Genomic DNA, 23865 nt, shown 5'->3' on the forward strand with positions numbered 1-23865 from the left:
AACCGATATCTATTACCATGGTGCTACTAGGAGTACTAGTAGTGTACACATTAATATAATGTATACCCAATATACTTCTGTCAACCTTGCTTGCCTTCTAATCTACCAAGTATCTAGGCTAATTCTACTCCAGTGACCGTTCCCCTTATTATAGAAGCACTTAGTCTCGGGTTTGGGTTCAACCTTGGGTTTCTTCACTAGAGCAGCAGCTGATTTGCCGTTTCATGAAGTATCCCTTCTTGCCCTTGCCCTTCTTGAAACTAGTGGTTTCACTAACCATCAACAATTGATGCTCCTTCTTGATTTCTACTTTCGCGATGTCAAACATCGTGAATATTTCAAGGATCATCATATCCATCCCTGATATGTTATAGTTCATCATGAAGCTCTAGTAGCTTGGTGGCAATGACTTTGGAGAAACATCACTATCTCATCTAGAAGATTAACTCCCACTCAATTCAAGTGATTGTTGTACCCAGACAATTTGAGTACAAGCTCAACGATTGAGCTTTTCTCCCTTAGTTTGTAGGCTAAGAAACTCGTCGGAGGTATCATACCTCTTGACGTGGGCACAATCCTGAAATCCCAATTTCAGCCCTAGGAACATCTCATATGTTCCGCGATGTTTCAAAAAACGTCTTCGGCGCCACAATTCTAAACCGTTTAACATTACTAAACTATCATGTAGTCATCAAAACGTGTATGTCAGATGTTCGCAACATCCACAGACGATGTTAGAGGTTCAGCACACCGAGCGGTGCATTAAGGACATAAGCCTTCTGCGCAGCAATGAGGACAATCCTCAGTTTACGGACCTAGTCCCATAATTGCTACTATCAACTTTCAACTATATTTTCTCTAGGAACATATCTAAATAGTAGAACTAAAGAGCGAGCTTATGACATAATTTGTAAAGACCTTTTTGACTATGTTCATGATAATTAAGTTCATCTAATCACATTATTTGATGAACTCCCACTCAGATAGACATCCCTCTAGTCATCTAAGTGATACATGATCCGAGTCAACTAGGCCGTGTCCGATCATCACGTGAGACAAACTAGTCATCATCGGTGAACATCTTCATGTTGATCGTATCTACTATATGACTCATGTTCGACCTTTCGGTCTCTTGTGTTCTGAGGCCATGTCTGTACATGCTAGGCTCGTCAAGTAAACCTAAGTGTTTCGCGTGTGTAAATCTGGCTTACACCCGTTGTATGTGAACGTTAGAATCTACCCGATCATCACGTGGTGCTTTGAAGCAACGATCTTTCGCAACGATGCACAGTTAGGGGGAACACTTTCTTGAAATTTTAGTGAGGGATCATCTTATTTATGCTACCGTCGTTCTAAGCAAATAAGATGTAACCATGACAAACATCACATGCAAATCATAAAGTCACATGATATGGCCATCATCATCTTGCGCCTTTGATCTCCATCTTTGAGGCACGGCATGATCACCTTCGTCACTGGCATGACACCATGATCTCCATCATCATGATCTTCATCATCGTGTCTCCATGAAGTTGTCTCGCCAACTATTACTTCAACTACTATGGCTAACGGTTAGCAATAAAGTAAAGTAATTACATGGCGTTGTTCAATGACATGCAGGTCACACAATAAATTAAGACAACTCCTATGGCTCCTGCCGGTTGTCATACTCATCGACATGCAAGTCGTGATTCCTATTACAAGAACATGATCAATCTCATACATCACATATCATTCATCACATTATTTTGGCCATATCACATCACATAGCATACCCTGCAAAAACAAGTTAGACGTCCTCTAACTGTTGTTTGCATGTTTTACGTGGCTGCTATGGTTTTCTAGCAAGAACATTTCTTACCTACTCAAAATCCACAACGTGATATGCAAATTGATATTTACCCTTCATAAGGACCCTTTTCATCGAATCCGATCTGACTAAAGTGGGAGAGACTGGCAGCCGCTAGCCACCTTATGCAACAAGTGCATGTCAGTCGGTGGAACCTGTCTCACCTAAGTGTACGTGTAAGGTCGGTCCGGGCCGCTTCATCCCACAATACCGTCGAAACAAGATAGGACAAGTAACGGTAAGCATATTGAACAAATCATCGCCCACAACTACTTTGTGTTCTACTCGTGCATAGAATCTACGCAATAGACCTAGCTCTGATACCACTGTTGGCGAACGTAGCAGAAATTCAAAATTTTCTAAGCAACACCAAGATCAATCTATGGAGATTCTAGCAACAAGATAGGGAGAGAATGAGCATCTTCATACCTTTGAAGGTCGCTAAGCGGAAGCGTTACAAGAACGCGAATGAAGGAGTCGTACTCGTAGCGATTCAGATCGTGGCCGAATCTGATCTAAGCACCGAACAACGGTGCCTCCGCGTTCAACACATGTACAGCCCGGGACGTCTCCTCCTTCTTGATCCAGCAAGGGGAGAGGAGAAGTTGAGGGAGAACTCCGACAGCACGACGGCATGGTGGTGATGGAGCTCGTGGTTCTCCGGCAGGGCTTCGCCAAGCACTACGGAGGAGGAGGAGGTGTTGGAAGAGGGAGAGGGCTGCGCCATGGGAAGGGTGCGGCTGCCCTCTCTCTCCCTCACTATATATAGGGGGAAGGGAGGAGGGGGAGGCGCCCTAGGGTTCCCTAGGGATGGGGCGGCGTCCATAGGGGAAACCCTAGCTGGGTTTTGGCGCCCTCACCCCCTAGGAAACTTGCCCCCCAAGCCGGGAGGGGCGACTGCCCTAGGGGTGGCGCCCCCACATCTCCTAGTTGCATGAGATGGGGTGGGAGGGGCGCTCAGCCCCTTAGTGGGCTGATGTTCCCTCTCCCCTTGGCCCATAAGGCCCCTCAACGCTTGTCGGGGCCTCCGAAACCCCTTTCGGACACGCTGGTCATCACCTGGTACCCCCGGAACCATTCCGGACTCCAATACCCTTCGTCCAATATACCGATCTTCATCTCCAGACCATTTCGGAGCTCCTCGTCATGTCCGGGATCTCATCCGGGACTCCGAACAACCTTCGGTAACCACATACTATTTCCCATAACAACTCTAGCGTCACCGAACCTTAAGTGTGTAGACCCTACGGGTTCGGGAACCATGCAGACATGACCGAGACGTTCTCCGGTCAATAACCAACAGCGGGATCTGGATACCCATGTTGGCTCCCACATGTTCCATGATGATCTCATTGGATGAACCACAATGTCAAGGATTCAAGCAATCTCGTATGTAATTCCCTTTGTCAATCCGTATGTTACTTGCCCGAGATCGTCGGTATCCCAATACCTCGTTCAATCTCGTTACCGACAAGTCACTTTACTCGTTTCGTAATGCATGATCCCGTGACTAACTACTTAGTCACATTGAGCTCATTATGATGATGCATTACCGAGTGGGCCCAGAGATACCTCTCCGTCTCACGGAGTGACAAATCCCAGTCTCGATTCGTGCCAACCCAACAGACACTTTCGGAGATACCCGTAGTGCACCTTTATTGCCACCCAGTTACTTGTGACGTTTGGCACACCCAAAGCATTCCTACGGTATCCGGGAGTTGCACAATCTCATGGTCTAAGGAAATGATACTTGACATTAGAAAAGCTTTTAGCAAATGAACTACACGATCTTGTGCTATGCTTAGGATTGGGTCTTGTCCATCACATCATTCTTCTAATGATGTGATCCCATTATCAATGACATCCAATGTCCATGGTGAGGAAACCATGACCATCTGTTGATCAACGAGCTAGTCAACTAGAGGCTCACTAGGGACATGTTGTGGTCTATGTATTCACACATGTATTGCGGTTTCCGGTCAATACAATTATAGCATGAATAATAGACAATTATCATGAACAAGGAAATACAATAATAACCATTTTATTATTTCCTCTAGGGCATATTTCCAACACTTATATGCTGAAGACTATTGAATTCAAGTGGGACTTATTGGAAAGAATTAAACGCAACTCTGAAGACTGGGGTTCTGACGATGGTAAGGATTTAGGTATACACCTAAGTTTGATTGTGTTAAATCTTTTATGGATACCGATGCTTTTCGTGGATTTAGCGCTAAATATGGACTTGACTCTGAGATAGTAGCTTCTTTCTGTGAATCTTTTGCTACTCACGTTGATCTCCCTACGGAGAAGTGGTTTAAATATAATCCTCCCATTGAAGAAAAAGTAGTTCAGCTATTACAGTTGAAGAAAAGACTATCACTTATAATGATCCTATTGTTCCTACTACTTATGTTGATAAACCACCTTTCCCTGTTAGAATAAAGTATCATGCTAAAGCTTCAACTGTGGTTCGTAAAAGTAATACTAGAACATATACACCTCCTGAGCAAATTAAAGTTGAACCTAGTATTGCTATGGTTAACTATCTCTTGGATGGTAATATTGATGGGCATGTTATTTACTTCTGTAAGGAAGCTGCTAATATTGCTAAACCCGATGCTAAGATACATAGACCTGTTATAGGCATGCCTTTTATTTCTGTCAAAATAGGAGATCATTGTTATCATGGCTTATGTGATATGGGTGCCAGTGCTAGTGCAATACCTATTTCCTTATATAATGAAATTATGCATGATATTGCACCCGGTGAGTTAGAAGATATTAATGTTACAATTAAGCTTGACAATAGAGACACTATTTCACCAATTGGGATTGTTAGAGATGTTGAAGTCTTGTGTGGGAAAGTTAAATATCCTGCTGATTTTCTTGTTCTTGGTTCCCCACAAGATAGCTTTTGTCCCAATATATTTGGTAGACCCTTCTTGAATACTGTTAATGCTAGGATTGATTGCAAAAAGGATGTTGTTACAATTGGCTTAGGGGATATGTCTCATTTGTTTAATTTTGCTAAGTTTCATAGACAACCCCATGATAAAGAATTGCCTAGTAAGGATGAAATTATTGGTCTTGCTTCTATTGCTGTGCCTCCTACTGATCCGTTAGAACAATATTTGCTAGACCATGAAAATGATATGTTTATGAATGAAAGAAGGGAAATAGATGAAGTATTCCTTAAACAAGGTCCTAATTTGAAACACAACTTGCCTGTTGAAATCCTAGGGGATCCTCCTCCATCTAAGGGTGATCCCATGTTTGAGCTTAAAGCATTACCTGATACTCTTAAATATGTTTATCTTGATGAAAAGAAGATATATCATGTTATTATTAGTGCTAACCTTTCAGAGCAAGAAGAGGAGAGATTATTGAAAACTCTGAAGAAGCACCATGATGCTATTGGATATACTCTTGATGATCTTAAGGGCATTAGCCCCACTCTATGCCAACACAAAATTAAATTGGACGAAGGCTCCAAACCAGTTAGAGATCATCAACGACGGTTAAATCCTAAGATGAAAGAAGTGGTAAGAAAGGAGATACTAAAGCTCCTTGAGGCAGGTATAATTTATACCATTGCTGATAGTGAGTGGGTAAGTCCTGTCCATTGTGTCCCTAAGAAGGGAGGTATTACTGTAGTGCCTAATGATAAAGATGAATTGATCCTGCAAAGAATTATTCCAGGTTATAGGATGGTAATTGATTTCCGCAAATTAAATAAAGCTACTAAGAAAGATCATTACCCTTTACCTTTTATTGATCAAATGCTAGAAAGACTATCCAAACACACACATTTCTGCTTTCTAGATGGTTATTCTGGTTTCTCTCAAATACCTATGTCAGCGGACGATCAAGAAAAGACCACTTTTACTTGCCCTTTCGATACTTTTGCTTATAGACGTATGCCTTTTGGTTTTTGTAATGAACCTTCTACCTTTCAAAGATGCATGATGTCTATATTCTCTGAGTTTTGTGAAAAGATTTGTGAGGTATTCATGGATGATTTCTCTATTTATGGATCCTCTTTTGATGATTTCTTGAGCAACCTTGATCGAGTTTTGCAGAGATGTGAAGACACTAGTCTCGTCTTGAATTGGGAGAAGTGTCACTTTATGGTTAATGAAGGCATTGTGTTGGGGCATAAAATTTCTGAAAGAGGTATTGAAGTTGATAAAGCTAAAGTTGATGCTATTGAAAATATGTCGTGTCCCAAGGACATTAAAGGTACAAGAAGTTTCCTTGGTCATGCCGGTTTTTATAGGAGGTTCATTAAGGACTTTCCTAAAATCTCTAGGCCTCTGACTAATCTATTACAAAAAGATATTCCTTTTGTCTTCGATGATGATTGTGTAGAAGCGTTTGAAATACTTAAGAAAGCTTTGATTTCAGCACCTATTGTTCAACCACCTGATTCGAATTTACCCTTTGGAATTATGTGCGATGCTAGCGATTATGCTGTAGGGGCTGTTCTAGGACAAAGAGTTGATAAGAAATTAAATGTTATTCAGTATGCTAGTAAAACTCTTGACACTGCCCAGAGAAATTATGCTACCACTAAAAAAGAATTCTTAGCAGTTGTATTTGCTTGTGATAAGTTTAGACCTTATATTGTTGATTCTAAAGTAACTATTCACACTGATCATGCTGCTATTAAATATCTTATGAAAAAGAAAGATGCTAAACCTAGACTTATTAGATGGGTTCTCTTGCTACAAGAATTTGATTTGCATATTATTGATAGAAAGGGAGCTGAGAACCCCATTGCAGACAACTTGTCTAGGTTAGAGAATGTTCTTGATGACCCACTACCTATAGATGATAGCTTTCCTGATGAACAATTAGCTGTCATAAATGCTTCTCGTACTGCTCCATGGTATGCTGATTATGGTAATTACATTATTGCTAAATATATACCACCTAGTTTCACATACCAGCAAAAGAAAAAGTTATTTTATGATTTAAGACATTACTTCGGGGATGACCCACACCTTTATAAAGAAGGAGTAGATGGTGTTACTAGACGTTGTGTACCTAAGCATGAACAGGAACAAATCCTACGCAAGTGCCACTCCGAACCATATGGAGGCCACCTCGCTGGAGATAGAACTGCACATAAGGTATTGCAATCCAGTTTTTATTGGCCTACTCACTTCAAAGATGCCCGTAAGTTTGTCTTGTTTTATGATGAATGTCAAAGAATTGGTAATATTAGTAGATGTCAAGAAATGCCTATGAATTATTCTCTTGTTATTGAACCATTTGATGTTTGGGGCTTTGATTATATGGGTCCTTTTCCTGCCTCTAATGGATATACACATATTTTAGTTGATGTTGATTACGTTACTAAGTGGGTAGAAGCTATTCCAACTAGTAGTGCTGATCATAACACCTCTATTAAGATGCTTAAGGAAGTTATTTTTCCGAGGCTTGGAGTCCCTAGATACTTAATGACTAATGGTGGTTCACATTTTATTCATGGTGCTTTTCATAAAATGCTTGCTAAGTATGATGTTAATCATAGAATTGCATCTCCTTATCACCCACAGTCTAGTGGTCAAGTAGAATTGAGTAATAGAGAGCTCAAATTAATTTAGCAAAGACTGTTAATAGATCTAGAAAGAACTGGTCCAAGTAACTTGATGGCTCATTATGGGCCTATAGAACTGCATATAAAAATCCTATGGGTATGTCTCCATATAAAATGGTTTATGTAAAAGCATGTCACTTACCTCTCGAACTTGAACATAAGGCATATTGGGCTATTAAAGAGCTCAACTATGATTTCAAACTTGTCGATGAGAAGAGGTTATTTGACATTAGCTCACTTGATGAATGGAGAACCCAAGCCTATGAAAATGCCGAGCTGTTTAAAGAAAAAGATAAAAGATGGCATGACAAAAGGATACAAAAGCGTGAGTTTATTGTAGGTGATTATGTGTTGCTATTCAACTCTCGTTTAAGATATTTTGCAGGAAAACTTCTCTCTAAATGGGAAGGTCCTTACATTATCGAGGAAGTCTATCATTCCGGTGCCATAAAAATCAACAACTTCGAAGGCACAAGTCAAAGGGTGGTGAACGGTCAAAGAATCAAACATTATATCTCAGGTAACCCAATAAATGTTGAAACTAATATTATTGAAACCGTAACCCCGGAGGAATACATAAGGGACACTTTCCAGAACGTTTCAGGCTCCGAAAAGGAATAGGTATGTGGTACGGTAAGTAAACCGACTCCAAAACAGTTCTAATGGAAATTTTTCTCCGTTTTGGAATATTTAAGAAAATAGGAAAATAAGAAGTAGTCTAGGAAGGACACAAGGCCTCCACGAGGGTGGAGGGCACGCCCAGCCCTACTGGGCACACCCCCCTGCCTCGTGGGCACCTCATGTGCTCTCCGGACTCTGTTTTCTTGCATGATACTTCTTTTGGTCGGTAAAAATTCATTATATAATCTCCCGAAGGTTTTGACCACCGTATCACGCAATTATCCTATGTTTTGTTTCGAGCTATTTCTGTCGCAGATTTAGAGCGAGATATCTTCTCAAGAGTCAGTCGGGGAGAGTCGGGTGTCTGACCCGACACCAGGTCCAGAAGCAAACAGTGATGCTTATCACTTTGGGCCATCAACGGAGGATGAGATGGAGGCCAACTTGAAAAGGATAGATGCCATGGAGGAGGATCAAGAAATGACCTCTCGTGTCCAAGCCGGATTCACAATGGGGGAACTACAGAGCTCAGTTATTCCAATCTTGGTCATCCCTTCCAATGTTAAATTTCTTTCTTATGAAAATATGAAAAAGAGTGTCACTTGTTCTCCAGAAGCTATGCAGCATCCTTGGGTAAAAGGAGCTCTAGCCGTCACGGGCAAGCTCCGCAAGGAAAATATGGACCTCAAGCAACAAGTCAATAAGCTCTAGGAGGAGAATCGTATCCTGAGGGGCATCATCGCCAAGAAGATCACAACACCAACTCTGAAGAAGGAGACATAATCACATGGGTATGGGCACTCCCCTTGGCAACTTCCAAGCTTGGGGGAAGTGCCCCGGTATCGTATCACCATCACACTCCTATCTTTACCTTTTTCTTAGTTCGATCCTTTTGGTAATATCTTGATCTAGTGTAATAAAGTTTAAGTATGAATTAGTTTTGAATTTTGCTTTGTGATCCCTCTATGTAATCGAGTCCATGAGCTACATATAATAAAGATTAGTGTTGAGTCAAGGGCTTTGCTATCTTGCTATGATCTTGAGAAATAGAAAGAATAAAAAGAAATAAAAGTGTTCATATTGATCTTATGGATAGTAATGACTTCACATATAAACTGTATGAGGCTTAAAAGTTGTTGAGAGTTGGCAAACATAGTTTTGGTCATCGTTGCAATTAATAGGAAGTAATAAAGAAAGAGAGGTTTTCACATTAAATATACTATCTTGGACATCTTTTATGATTGTGAGCACTCATTAAAGTATGACATGCTAAAGAGTTGATGTTGGACAAGGAAGACAACGTAATGGGTTATGTTTTCTCACACCTTAGTTAAAGTATATTGTCATGGATCGTCCAACATGTTGAGCTTGCCTTTCCCCCTCATGCTAGACAAATTCCTTGCACCAAGTAGAGATACTACTTGTGCTTCCAAATATCCTTAAACCCAGTTTTGCCATGAGAGTCCACCACACCTACCTATGGATTGAGTAAGATCCTTCAAGTAAGTTGTCATGTTGCAAGCAATAAAAATTGCTCTCTAAATATGTACGAATTATTGGTGCGGAGAAAATAAGCTTTATACGATCGTGTGATATGGAAGTAATAAAGGCGACGGACTGCATAATAAAGGTTCATATCACAAGCGGCAATATAAAGTGATGTTCTTTTGCATTAAGATTATGTGCATCCAACCCTAAAAGCACATGACAACCTCTGCTTCCCTCTGTGAAGGGCCTATCTTTTACATTATGCAAGAGTCAAGGTGATAATCATCTTTCCCTTTTTCATTTTATCCTTTGGCAAGCACTTCGTGTTGGAAAGATCCTGATATATATATCCAATTGGATGTAAGTTAGCATGAACTATTATTGTTGACATTACCCTTGAGGTAAGACGTTGGGAGGCAACACTATAAGCCCCTATCTTTCTCTGTGTCCGATTAAAACTCCAGAACCATAAGTATTGCGTGAGTGTTAGCAATTGTAGAAGACTATATGATAGTTGAGTATGTGGACTTGCTGAAAAGCTCTATTCTTGACTCTTTCTAATGTTATGATAAATTGCAATTGCTTCAATGACTGAGATTATCGTTTGTTAGTTCCCAATGAAGTTTCTGAATCATACTTCACATTGTGAATAGTTTGTTACTTGAGCATAAGAAATCATATGAGAAAATATATATGTTACTGTTATAAGAATGATCATGATGCCCTCATGTCCGTATTTTATTTTTATCGACACCTCTATCTCTAAACATGTGGACATATGTTTCGATATCGGCTTCCGCTTGAGGACAAGCAAGGTCTAAGCTTGGGGGAGTTGATACGTCCATTTTGCATCATGCTTTTAAATTGATATTTATTGCATTATGGGCTGTTATTACACGTTATGTCACAATACTTATGGCTATTCTCTCTTATTTTACAAGGTTTTATATGAAGAGGGAGAATGCCGGCAGCTAGAATTCTGGGCTAGAAAAGGAGCAAATATTGGAAACCTATTCTGCACAGCTCCAAAAGTCCCGAAACTCCACGAAAGTCATGTTTGGAATTAATAAGAATTATTGAGCGAAAGAAGTACCAGAGGGGGCCCACACCCTGTCGACGAAGGTGGGGGCGCGCCCACCCCTACTGGGCGCGCCCCCTGCCTCGTGGGCCCCCTCATGGCCCTCCCATGCCCATCTTCTGCTATATGAAGTCTCTTACCCTGGAAAAAATCATAAGCAAGCTTTCGGGACGAAACTCCGCCGCCACGAGGCGGAACCTTGGCGGAACCAATCGACGGCTCCGGCGGAGCTGTTCTGCCAGGGAAACTTCCCTCCGGGAGGGGGAAATCATCACCATCATCATCACCAACAATCCTCTCATCAGGAGGGGGTCAATCTCCATCAACATGTTCACCATCACCATCTCCTCTCAAACCCTAATTCATCTCTTGTATCCAATCTTGTATCAAAACCACAAATTGGTACCTGTGGGTTGCTAGTAGTGTTGATTACTCCTTGTAGTTGATGCTAATTGGTTTATTTGGTGGAAGATCATATCTTAAGATCCTTAATGCATATTAATACCCCTCTGATCATGAACATGAATATGCTTTGTGAGTAGTTACGTTTGTTCCTGAGGACATGGATGAAGTCTTGCTATTAGTAGTCATGTGAATTTGGTATTCATTCGATATTTTGATGAGATGTATGTTGTCTCTCCTCTAGTGGTGTTATGTGAACGTCGACTACATGACACTTCACCATTATTTGGGCCTAAAGGAAGGCATTGGGACGTAATAAGTAGATGATGGGTTGCTAGAGTGATAGAAGCTTAAACCCTAGTTTATGCGTTGCTTCGTAAGGGGCTGATTTGGATCCACTAGTTTCATGCTATGGTTAGGTTTACCTTAATAATTCTTTTGTAGTTGCGGATGCTTGGAATAGGGGTTAATCATAAGTGGGATGCTTGTCCTAGAAAGGACAACACCCAAGCACCGGTCCACCCACATATCAAAGTATCAAAGTAACAAACGCGAATCATATGAGAGTGATGAAAACTAGCTTGACGATAATTCCCATGTGTCCTCGGGAGTGCTTTTCTCATTATAAGAATTTGTCCAAGCTTATCCTTTGCTACGAAAAGGACTGGGCCATCTTGTTGCACCTTATTTACTTTCATTGCCTGTTACCGTTACAAATTATCTTATCACAAAACTATCTGTTACCTACAATTTTAGTGCTTGCAGAGAATACCTTACTGATAACCGCTTGTCATCTCCTTCTGCTCCTCGTTCGGTTCGACACTCTTACTTATCGAAAGGACTACGATAGATCCCCTATACTTGTGGGTCATCATACGTACCCCCTACTCTTACTGTCAGACTTACTACCACAACAGCTACCTTGTCCTTCTTCATTTGCACGACTTCTTTGTTTGCTTCATTAATGGCAGTCTTCAACTAGGTGTTTTCCTCTTCCAACTTGCTGACTGAAGCCAGCTTCTTGTCGGCAAGTTCAGTTTTCTCTCGCGCCGTCCTCTGCGCTGCGGCAAGGTCGAGATCCTTCTGCTCCAGACCCTGCTTCATTTTGACTAAAGAAATAACATTCATCAGACGAGCTTGGAGTTGACGGTTTTCACTATGCACATCTGTTCGAGTGGAGCCACTCAGTTTAAAAGGCAAAAAGAAAAAAAATGACAAAGTGAATAGTTAGCGAGTTATTACCTCCCATAGTAGCTGCTTCATCCTAGGCCTTCTGAAGATTCTTCTTGTCCAGCTCCAGGTCGAGGTTGAGACTGATCTGCTTCCTCTCCAATTCAGCAAACTCGGCCCCGAGCTCACAAGATTTCTGCAGTCAACAAATAAGACATGTCAGTTGATAGAAACAAAGGTCAATCGCTGCAAAAAGTGTTCTAAGACTACAACCGAATAAAACATGCAACAGTAGTCTCGGGGACAACACCAAGTGGGTGCACTTGGCGTGCCCCCACTGGACCGATTTCCCACTCGGCATGGTCTGCCCAGCACGAGTAATAAAATAATGAAAAAACAACAACATTAATTCTCATACCCTTGCCGATTGCCCACAGTCGACCGCAGTCTCGGGGACTACACCCAGTGAGTGCACTTGGCGTACCCCCACCGGTCTAGATCCCACTCGGTACAATCTGTCCCGACCGAGTGGAAGAACTGTAAAGAGACATTTGGTAAAGACCCCCGCTGAATCAAACATTCGACGGCGGTCTGGGGGACTACACCTAGTGGGTGCACTCTGCGTGTCCCCACCGATACAAAGATACACTCGATACGACCTGGTCGACTCAAGCGGAAGAACTATTCAGGAAAAGTTAAAGCGCCCAGTGGGTGAACGGATATAAAGTGCAGACTCATGATATATGCACATTAAAGGTTTCAAAACGCTCATCCACGGACATCTTACAGATAATAAAGCAGTAGTTTCCAAGTACCATATCCTAAGAGAGCAAAGATAGAGCTGAAAGATCAGTTGTAAATCAACTCACCTTGACATTGGTATGAAGAGCAAAGCTGGCATAGTAGGCAGCCTTGCTAGCCTCATGCACCACCTTCATTTGCTCCATCATAAAGCCTTCTTGGAATATAGCTTCCTTAGCAGCGCCCACTGGGTCCTCTGGGACATGATGGGCAACAAAGAGAAGAGTTGGTGGAACAGTCGAAGCAGTCAGAGGATCTGAGGCATGGAGTTGCATAGATGGAGCAAGGACTTGAGTGGTTGACGGGGGGATAGACCCGGGGTAGCCTCATACACACCCTAGCAGATTTCAAGACATCGGGGCTAGCGCAGCCCCTTAGTTCAGCTGGTCGCAAGGCCAGCCTCCATGGCTGGCTGTAGCCAACGGGCCGCCTCCTAGAAGGCGGTATGCCCAAGAATGCGGTGAGGGCAGGGGCCGACTCCTGCCAGGCAGCCCTTCGCCCCCTCAAAGTCTGCAGCCACCTACTACGACAAGACTGGGCATGGCAACAGTGCCACCTGCCACCCCCGAATCCCGGAAGGAACGTGGCCACAGTGCAGGCGTACCACGCGGACACCCCTCGCCTGACACAACACTGTAGGTACGCGACAATGACAATGCCTACATCAGGCAGGGCCATGCCCCCACGACGGGTGGTTGGTGTGGCCCGCAAGTGGCGGGCCCCACCGGCCCATGTATCCCTAGAAGACGGCAGGGCCTAAGCAGGCGACCTCAAGGGGAGGCCGATTCCTAGCAGCCGGCCGCCCCTCCCCTTGGAGTCTATTAACAATTAACCAGAGGTGACGGGGTGTGGCTACAGTGATCGCTGATGACCCACAAGTGTAGGGGATCAATCGTAGTCCTTTCGATAAGTAAGAGTGTCAAACCCAACGAGGAGCAGAAGGAAATGATAAGCGGTTTTCAGTAAGGTTTTCTCTGCAAGCACCGAAATTGTAGGTGATAGATAGTTTTGTGATAAGATAAATAGTAATGAGTGATAAGTAAATAAAATAAGTAAAGTGCAGCAAGGTGGCCCAATCCTTTATGTAGCAAAGGATAAGCCTGGACAATTTCTAATAATGAGAAAGGAGCTGCCGAGGACACAAGGGAATTATCGTCAAGCTAGTTTTCATCACGTTCATATGATTCGCGTTCGGTACTTTGATAATTTGATATGTGGGTGGACCGGAACTTGGGTACTGCCCTAACTTGGACAAGCATCCCACTTATGATTAACCCCTATTGCAAGCGTCCGCAACTACAAAAGAAGTATTAAGGTAAACCTAACCAGATCATTAGACATATGGATCCATATCAGCCCCTAACGAAGCAACACATAAACTAGGGTTTAAGCTTCTGTCACTCTAGCAACCCATCATCTACTTATTACTTCCCCATGCCTTCCTCTAGGCCCAAATAATGGTGAAGTGTCATGTAGTCGATGTTCACATAACACCACTAGAGGAAAAGACAACATACATCTCATCAAAATATCGAACGAATACCAAATTCACATGACTACTAATAGCAAGACTTCACCCATGTCCCGAGGAACAAATGTAACTACTCACAAAGCATACTCATGTTCATAATCAGAGGGGTAATAATATGCATAAAGGATCTGAACATATGATCTTCCACCAAGTAAACCAATTAGCATCAACTACGAGGAGTAATCAACATTACTAGCAACCCACATGTACCAATTTGTGGTTTTGATACAAGATTGGATACAAGAGATGAACTAGGGTTTTGAGAGGAGATGGTGCTGGTGAAGATGTTGATGGAGATTGACCCCCTCTTGATGAGAGGATCGTTGGTGATGACGTTGGTGATGATTTCCCCCTCCCGGAGGGAAGTGTCCCTGGCAAAAGAGCTCCGCCAGAGCCCTAGATTGATTCCGCCAAGGTTCCGCCTCGTGGCGGCGGAGTTTCGTCCCGTAAGCTTGCCCATGATTTTTTCCAGGGTAAAAGTGATGATATAGCAGAAGATGGACGCCGGAGGCCAACCAGGGGGCCCAGGAGATAGGGCGGCGCGCCCTTAGGGGGGGGGGGGCGCCCCTATCTCCTGGACAGGGTGTGGGCCCCCTGGCCTATTTCTTTCGCTCAGAAATTCTTAATAATTCCAAAAAGTTGTTTCGTGTAGTTTCAGGACTTTTGGAGCTGTGCAGAATAGGTTCCCAACGTCTGCTCCTTTTCCAGCCAGAATTCCAGCTGCCGGCATTCCCCCTCTTCATGGTACACCTTGTAAAATAAGAGAAAATAGCCATAAGTAATGAGATATAATGTGTAATAACAGCCCATAATGCAACAAATATTGATATAAAAGCATGATGCAAAATGGACGTATCAACTTCCCAAGCTTAGAGCACGCTTGTCCTCAAGCGGAAGCCAAAATCAAAAAATATGTCCACATGTTTAGAGACAGAGGTGTCGATAAAAATAAAATACGGACATGACGGCATCATGATCATTCTTATAACAGCACATATATAGATTTCAATATATAATTTCTTATGCTCAAGTGACAATCAATTCACAATTTCAAGTATGGTTCAAAAACTTCATTGAGAACTAACAAACTATAATCTCAGTCACTGAAGCAATCACAATTTATCATAACATCAGAAATAGTCAACACTGGAGCTTTTCAGCGAGTCCACATACTCAACTATCATATAGTCTTCTACAATTGCTAACACTCACGCAATACTTGTGGTTATGGAGTTTCAGCCAGACACTAAGAAAGATAGGGGCTTATTGTGTTGCCTCCCAACGTATTCACCTTTAGGTGATGTCAACAATAATAGCCCAGGCTAACGAACATCCAATTGGATATATGTATCACGATCTTTCAAACACGAGGAGCTTGCCAAAGGATAAAATGAAAAAGGGAAAGGTGAGGATCACCTTGACTCAAGCATAAAGTAAAAACACAAAGTAAAAGATAGGCCCTTCGCAGAGGGAAGCAGAGGTTGTCATGCGCGTTTAGGGTTGATGCATAAAATCTTAATGCAAAAGAACGTCACTTTATATTGCCCCTTGTGTGTGGACCTTTATTATGAAGTCCGTCGCTTTTATTACTTACACAACAAGTTCGTACAAAGCTTATTTTCTCCGCACTAATAAGTCATACATAATTAGAGAGCAATTTTTATTGCTTGCTGCGATGACAACTTACTTGAAGGATCTTACTCAATCCATAGGTAGATATGGTGGACTCTCATGGCAAGACTGGGTTTAAGGGTATTTGGAAGCACAAGTAGTATCTCTATTTGGTGCTAGGAATTTGGCTAGCATGAGGGGGAAAGGCAAGCTCAACATGTTTGGAAGGTCAATGACAATATACTTTAACTAAGATGTGAGAAAACATAAACCATTATGTTGTCTTCCTTGTCCAACGTCAACTCTTTTAGCATGTCATACTTAATGAGTGCTCACAATCATAAAAGATGTCCAAGATAGTATATTTATATGTGAACCCCTCTTTCCTTATCACTTCCTATTAATTGCAACGATGACCAAAACTACGTTTATCAACTCTCAACAATTTTTATGCCTCATACTTTCTATATGTGAAGTTATCACTATCCATAAGATCAATAAGAACTCTTTAATTCTTTCTACTTCCTCAAGATCATAGCAACAAAGCAAAGCCCTTGAATCAACACTAATCTTTATTATAGATAGCTCGCAGACTCGAATACAAAAAGAGATCACAGTGCAGAACTCAAACTACTTGATATCAAAACTTCAATCTACTAGATCAAGATACTACTAAAAGGATCGAACTAAATAAAGTCGTAAAGATAGGAGTGTGATGGTGATACGATACCGGGGCACCTCCCCCAAGCTTGGCAGTTTCCAAGGGGAGTGCCCATACCCATGTGATTATTTCCTCGGAGGTGATGGAGGTGATGATGATGACGGTGGATAATCGCACATTGAGCGTAAAAGCTCCTCCAACTTGCGGATAATGCTCTTAAGCCCAGCAATATGATCCTTCAACAGAATATTCTCTTGTGTGAGATACTTGTTCTGTATGCGAGCTAACTCAATCATCTTGAAAGCTTCAAGATCTGTTGGAGTAAAGAGGTTAGGTAAAGGTTGATGGATATCTTCTTCTTTCACCGCCGGAGCTTGAACCTCCATGGCTTCCTTGATCCCTTCATCCTTGTTGATCTCTTCTGGTTCTTCTCTTTTCAGCTCTATCTTCAAAAGCCAAGCATCCTTGTCTTCATTGTTGGAGGAGGGTGAAGCCATGGCGCTCTAAATCTGCAAAGGAAACAGCTCGAAACGAAAACAGAGGATATTTGCGTGATACGGTGGTCAAAACCTTCAGGAGTATATATAATGAATTTTTACCGACCAAAATATGTAACGTGCAAGAAAACGGAGTCCAGGAGGCACACGAGGTGCCCACGAGACAGGGGGCGCGCCCTCCACTCTCGTGGGAGCCTCGTGTCTCTTTCGGACTACTTCTTTCTTCCTAAAATTCTTAAATATTCCAAAACTGATAAAAAATTGCCATTGGAGTTGTTTTGGGGTCAGTTTACTTACCGTACCACATACCTATGCCTTTTCGGAGTCTGGAACATTCTGGAAAGTGTCCCTTATGTATTCCTCAGGGGTTACAGTTTCAATAATATTAGTTTCAACATTGATAGGATTACCTGAAATATAATGTTTAATTCTTTGACCATTTACCACCCTCGGATTTGTGCCTTCGAAGTTGTTGATTTTTATGGCACCAGAACGATAAACCTCCTCGATAACGTAGGGACCTTCCCATTTTGAGAGAAGTTTTCCTGCAAAAAAATCTTAAACGAGAGTTGAATAATAACACATAATCTCCTACGTTAAACTCACGCTTATGTATCCTCTTATCATGCCAGCGTTTGACTTTTTCTTTGAAAAGCTTGGCATTCTCATAGGCTTGGGCTCTCCATTCATCAAGCGAGCTAATATCGAATAAGCTCTTCTCACCGACAAGCTTAAACTCATAATTGAGCTCTTTAATAGCCCAATATGCTTTATGTTCAAGTTCAAGAGGTAAATGACACGCTTTTCCATAAACCATCTTATAAGGAGACATACCCATAGGATTTTTGTATGCAGTTCTATAGGCCCATAATGCATCATCAAGTTTTTTGGACCAATTCTTTCTAGATCTATTCACAGTCTTTTGCAAAATTAATTTGAGCTCTCTATTGCTCAACTCTACTTGACCACTAGACTGCGGATGATAAGGAGATGCTATTCTATGATTGACGTCATACTTAGCGAGCATCTTACGGAAAGCACCATGAATGAAATGTGAACCACCATCAGTCATAAGATATCTAGGGACTCCAAACCTCGAAAACATAACTTCTTTAAGCATTTTAATAGAAGTGTTATGGTCAGCACTACTAGTTGGAATAGCTTCTACCCACTTAGTAACGTAATCAACAGCAACTAAAATATGTGTATAACCATTAGAGGCAGTAAAAGGTCCCATATAATCAAAGCCCCAAACATCAAACGGTTCAATAACAAGAGAATAATTCATAGGCATTTCTTGACGTCTACTAATGTTACCTATTCTTTGACATTGATCACAAGATAAGACAAACTTACGAGCATCTTTGAAGAGAGTAGGCCAATAAAAACCAGATTGTAATACCTTGTGTGCAGTTCTATCTCCAGCGTGGTGTCCTCCATAAGATTCATAGTGACACTTGCGTAGGATCTATTCCTGTTCATGCTCAGGAACACAACGTCTAATAACGCCATCTACTCCTTTATAAAGGTGTGGATCATCCCAGAAGTAATGTCTTAAATCATAAAAGAACTTTTTCTTTTGCTGGTATGTGAAACTAGGCGGTAAATATTTAGCAACAATGTAATTAGCATAATCAGCATACCAAGGAGCAGTACGAGAAGCATTGACTACCACTAATTGTTCATCAGGAAAGCTATCATTAATAGGCAGTGGGTCATCAAGAATATTCTCTAACCTAGACAAGTTATCTGCAACGGGGTTCTCAGCTCCCTTTCTATCAATAATATGCAAGTCAAATTCTTGGAGCAAGAGAACCCATCTAATGAGTCTAGGCTTAGCATCTTTCTTTTCCATAAGATATTTAATAGCAGCATGAGCAGTGTGAATAGTAACTTTGGAATCAACAATATAAGGTCTGAACTTATCACATGCAAACACAACTTGTTGGGGATATAACTATTTGTGTAAGCCGCCCAGGAGGGGCCGGGTTACGCAAAGAAGACTTATCAGAGAGAAGCCCAAGACCAAAGGTGAAGATGGCGGTTCATAGAGGGCTTAAGGCCCGCAAGCGACTTAAGGCCCGTTGTAATAAACCGCCATAGTAATATGACTTGTATCATAAGGTAGACTTAACTAGTCACCGAGCCGGACATTGTTTATAAGCCGGTCGGGACTCTGTAAGCCGCAGGGCGTCAACCCGTGTATATAAGGGGACGACCCACTGGCGGCTTAGGGCAGGAAAAAACTCATCGAGAGCCGGGCATAGCGTATCTCGCTCCCTGGTCATCGAAACATCAATACCAACCCAACTAGACGTAGGCCTTACCTTCACCGTAAGGGGCCGAACTAGTATAAACCCTCTCGTGTCCCTTGTCCCGATTAACCCCTTCAAGCTTCCTAGTTGCGATGGCTCCACAACTAAGTCCTTTCACGAGGACATCTGACGTGACAATTCCATGACAGTTGGCGCCCACCGTGGGGCCAGCGCACGGTGGATTTGAGTTCTTGAAGGGCAACTTCGAAGGGCTCAAGGGATACGCAGTGGGCCGGATGACCAAGAGTCGTCGCGGCAAGATCTACATCGACGACGAAGGCTGGCCCTGACGCCGGCTCAATTGAGTATGGGTACCGGGTCCCCTTCGGAGGGATCCACGTCTTCATCGACCGGATTGGTGAGCCGGGACCTGAGCCGGACAACTGCACCGACCTCGTCGAGACGGCTCAGCGTGCGAAACCTGCCCGGGCTCAACCCGGCATGAAGCATGTCTTTGTGTGCTGCATCCACGGAGAAGAGCTTTCTGAAGAACTTGAAGATGGTGGTGAGACGGCCGTCCACTTGGACGGTGATTCATCCGCCGGTTCAACAGATTCACTGTATCTAGTACAAGATGGCATTCTCGGGGGCTGTTCCGATGGCTTCAGTATTCCGGACCCCTGTGAGTCACCGAATTGGGCAGGAGTCTTCATGGCTGGGACTCAACCCGGCCAAAACACTACAGCCGCTGCCGCAATTAAGTCCGGGATAGGAGCGGTCGGGGCAGGAGGCCCTGTGCGCCCGCCGGCTCAAGTGCTGATAGATCTCATGGATAAGCTTACAACCCTGTTAACCGCCACAGTTATCCCTGCAAACAAAGATGAGCATGATGCGGAGGTGGCGCGGGTGCGTGAGGAGATAGCTCAGGCCAAGGAGGCCTTGGCAGCTGAGGATACTAGACTAGCTACAGAGCGGGCGGCTCTCGATGCCCGGGCACAGTGGTTGCAGTCAGAAGCTTACCAGCTCACGATGAGCTTAAACGCATCCAATGAGGTAATGAGGAGGAGACACCAGAAAACCCTATCCCGTTTACCTCCGAATTATGACCCCCAGTTTCTTTTCGCTACACTTGGAGCCGGCCCAAGTAACCCGCCAGATGCCAATCAGTTTATGACAGCCAGAGCAGGAGGACCGACTCAGCATCGAGAGATGCCGCCTCCTCATGTGAGCATAGCACCACCGCGTTATGTGCCGATACCGGAGGGTCACTTTTCCAACCCCATGGAGAATTTAATCGTAGCATCAGCGCGTCTAGCAGCTCTCCCATGGACGATGATGATCCAACAACGGTGGAGACCTGGAGGATCAGGGAGCTTGTCCAGACGGCCCTGGCTCAGCAAGAGACCTATTCTTATAGTCGGGATAGGATTCATTCAACTCCTCCGCCTTGGTTAGCACCGCCTCGTCGGAACCGGAGCCCGAGTTACAACAGGCACATGGAGTCCGAAGCTTTGTCAAGCAATGCCTAGCGCCGTGACCAACATGGTGGTTATAACCCAGTGCAAGACCGAGTATGTCAGGAGAACGAGCGGACGGCTCAGCTGGCGGCTCAACAGGCGGCTCATCAGAATATTCCAGAGTATCCAACGACTTCTATTGAGATGGGAGTAGCCACAAGAACCGGTGGTGTTCCTTGTTTGATACCGGCTTTGCGCAACGTGTGCCTGCCCAAGGACTTCAAGGGACCTCGAAAGGTGCCGAATTACACGGCCGACTTATAGCCTGGAGCATGGATTGAGAGTTATGAGATGGCCATGGAGCTATTGGAAGTCAGTGACGCGGCAATGGCTAAATATTTCACCATGATGTTAGACGGAATGGACCGGTCTTGGTTAAAAAGTTTTTCGCCCAATTCCATTGGTTCGTGGGAGGAGTTAAAAGCCCGTTTCATCCAGAACTTCAAGGACACCTGTAAGCAATCTATGTCAATCATGGACTTGACGAATTGTAAGCAGGGGGAGGGTGAATCCACCACCCATTGGGTACGCCGGGTCAAGGAGATAATTCATTCATCTGATAAGATGGATGCCGGCTCTGCAGCCCTCATGTTGGAGAAAAATTGCAGCTTTGAGCCGCTGAGGCAGAAACTAGGGCGCCTTAAGCATGACTGCAGGGATATGGGTGCGCTAATGGCGGCTTTAGTCAAATATGCCGATTCTGATAGTACCAAGGATCCCGCGTCTGACGATGAGAAGACAGGGAAGGGAAAAAGGAATGGCAATGGAAAGGGTCAACAGCACAACCTGGTGAATCAAAGCGGCAATAAGCGTAAGGCGGACACCAACCCAGAGCTTGTAGCCAACGCTAATACACAGGGTAACAATCAGAGACGTAAGGGTGAGTGGCCTCGATCCGGCGGGTCAGGCCCATCTCTTGAGCAGCTACTCAATGAGCCCTGCCCGAAACACGACACTCAGGAGCACCCTGCTACACACATGTGGAAAGATTGCGCGATCATGAAGGCATTTAAAAATTCCAATACCTTTTATGGCAGTCATGGATCTGGCGGCGGTTCAAGGGCTGGCGGCTTTCACGGCCCGGGCGGCGGTTCAAACTCCGGTTTTCAGGGACAGCCGGGTGGAAATAATCAGCAGCAGTCTGGTGAGGGAGGACAACCGCAGCAGCAGTCGGGTTGTCAAAGCCATCCAAAACAGTTGAGCGGTTGTCAGCACCATGTGTTTACCACTAGCTTATGCAAATGTGACCAGAAGGTTCATAAGAGGGTCGTAAATTCGATTGAGCCGGCAATTCCTCGTTATTTGAGATGGCCAGAGCAACCCATTATATGGAGCAGAGAGGATCACCCTCCACGAGTCGATAATCCGGGTCAGTTAGCCTTGGTGGTAGCACCCCAGGTTGGTGGATATAAATTCACTAAGGTACTCATGGACGGAGGAAGCAGCATCAATATCCTCTACTACGAGACTTTTCAGCGCATGGGGTTGACTGAGAAGAATCTGAGAACATCCAACACTGTTTTCCATGGGGTGGTTCCACGCAAGTCGGCTTACCCAGTTGGCAAGATTGAATTGGAGGTGGCCTTTGGAGATGAGTACGACTCCAGGGCTGAGAAGTTGACGTTTGAAGTGGTCAAAATCAGGAGTCCATATCATGCTCTGTTTGGGCGACCGACTTATGCTAAATTCATGGCACGACCATGTTATGTTTACTTACAGCTCAAGATGCCGGGTTACAAGGGCACCATCACTGTGCATGGGAGTCGAAAGGTGGCCTTGGAATGTGAAGAAGGCGACACGGCTTATGCTGTGACTGCCTGTGCCACGGAGGAGCTCAAATTCTATCAAGACAATGTTGACCCGGCGGATATGACCTCCCTCAAGAAACCAACTACTGAGCATGACCCGATGTTGAAGTTTAAATCGGCCGCTGAGACAAAGCTTGTTGACTTTACCCCAAGAGACGCCTGTAAGCAGTTCAGTATCAGTGCCAATTTGTTGACTTTACCCCGGCTCTTAGTCCCCTTAAAACGGACTCCGGGTTGTTGGGTGGAGGAGTTACCCTCTGTATTATGGAGCATCAACACTACGCTTAATAGATCTACGGGTTACACACCTTCTTTCATGGTCTATGGAGCAGAGGCAGTTCTACCAAGTGACATCAGACACGATTCACCCTGTGTTGCGGCTTATGTTGAGGCGGACAATGAAAAGGCTCGTCAGGAGGCACTTGACTTGTTGGATGAGGAGCGAGACTTGGCAATAGCCCGCTCGGTGATTTACCAGCAAGACCTGCGCCGTTATCATAGCCGCCGGGTCAAGAGCAGAACCTTTTAGGAAGGTGATTTGGTGCTCCGGCTCATCCAGGATCAGTCTAATATGCACAAGCTATCCCCTCCTTGGGAAGGACCCTTTGTGGTCAGCAAGAATCTGAACAATGGGTCATATTACCTCATTAATATTCGAGAGCACAAAGACTCACGTAAGTCAGAGGAAGAGACCCGCCGGCCGTGGAACATAGCCCACCTTCGGCCTTACTATACTTAAGCCACCGGCTCTTAGGATGTATATACTTTTGACGATGTATATATTATATAAAGCAATAAAGCAGGACCTCTATCCTTTTTCCCATAAAGAATGTTTTTATGTCTTCTTTATCAGGTGGTGGACACTACCAATAGGGAGCGAATCATATCTGAATCCGGCTTTCCCTTTGGTCCGGCTTATGATCATATCTGAATCTAGCCATGATCACTTGGGGGCTTCCTGTTCAAAC

This window comes from Triticum aestivum, chromosome 1B (genome assembly GCF_018294505.1).
Source record: "Triticum aestivum cultivar Chinese Spring chromosome 1B, IWGSC CS RefSeq v2.1, whole genome shotgun sequence".
NCBI lineage: Eukaryota > Viridiplantae > Streptophyta > Magnoliopsida > Poales > Poaceae > Triticum > Triticum aestivum.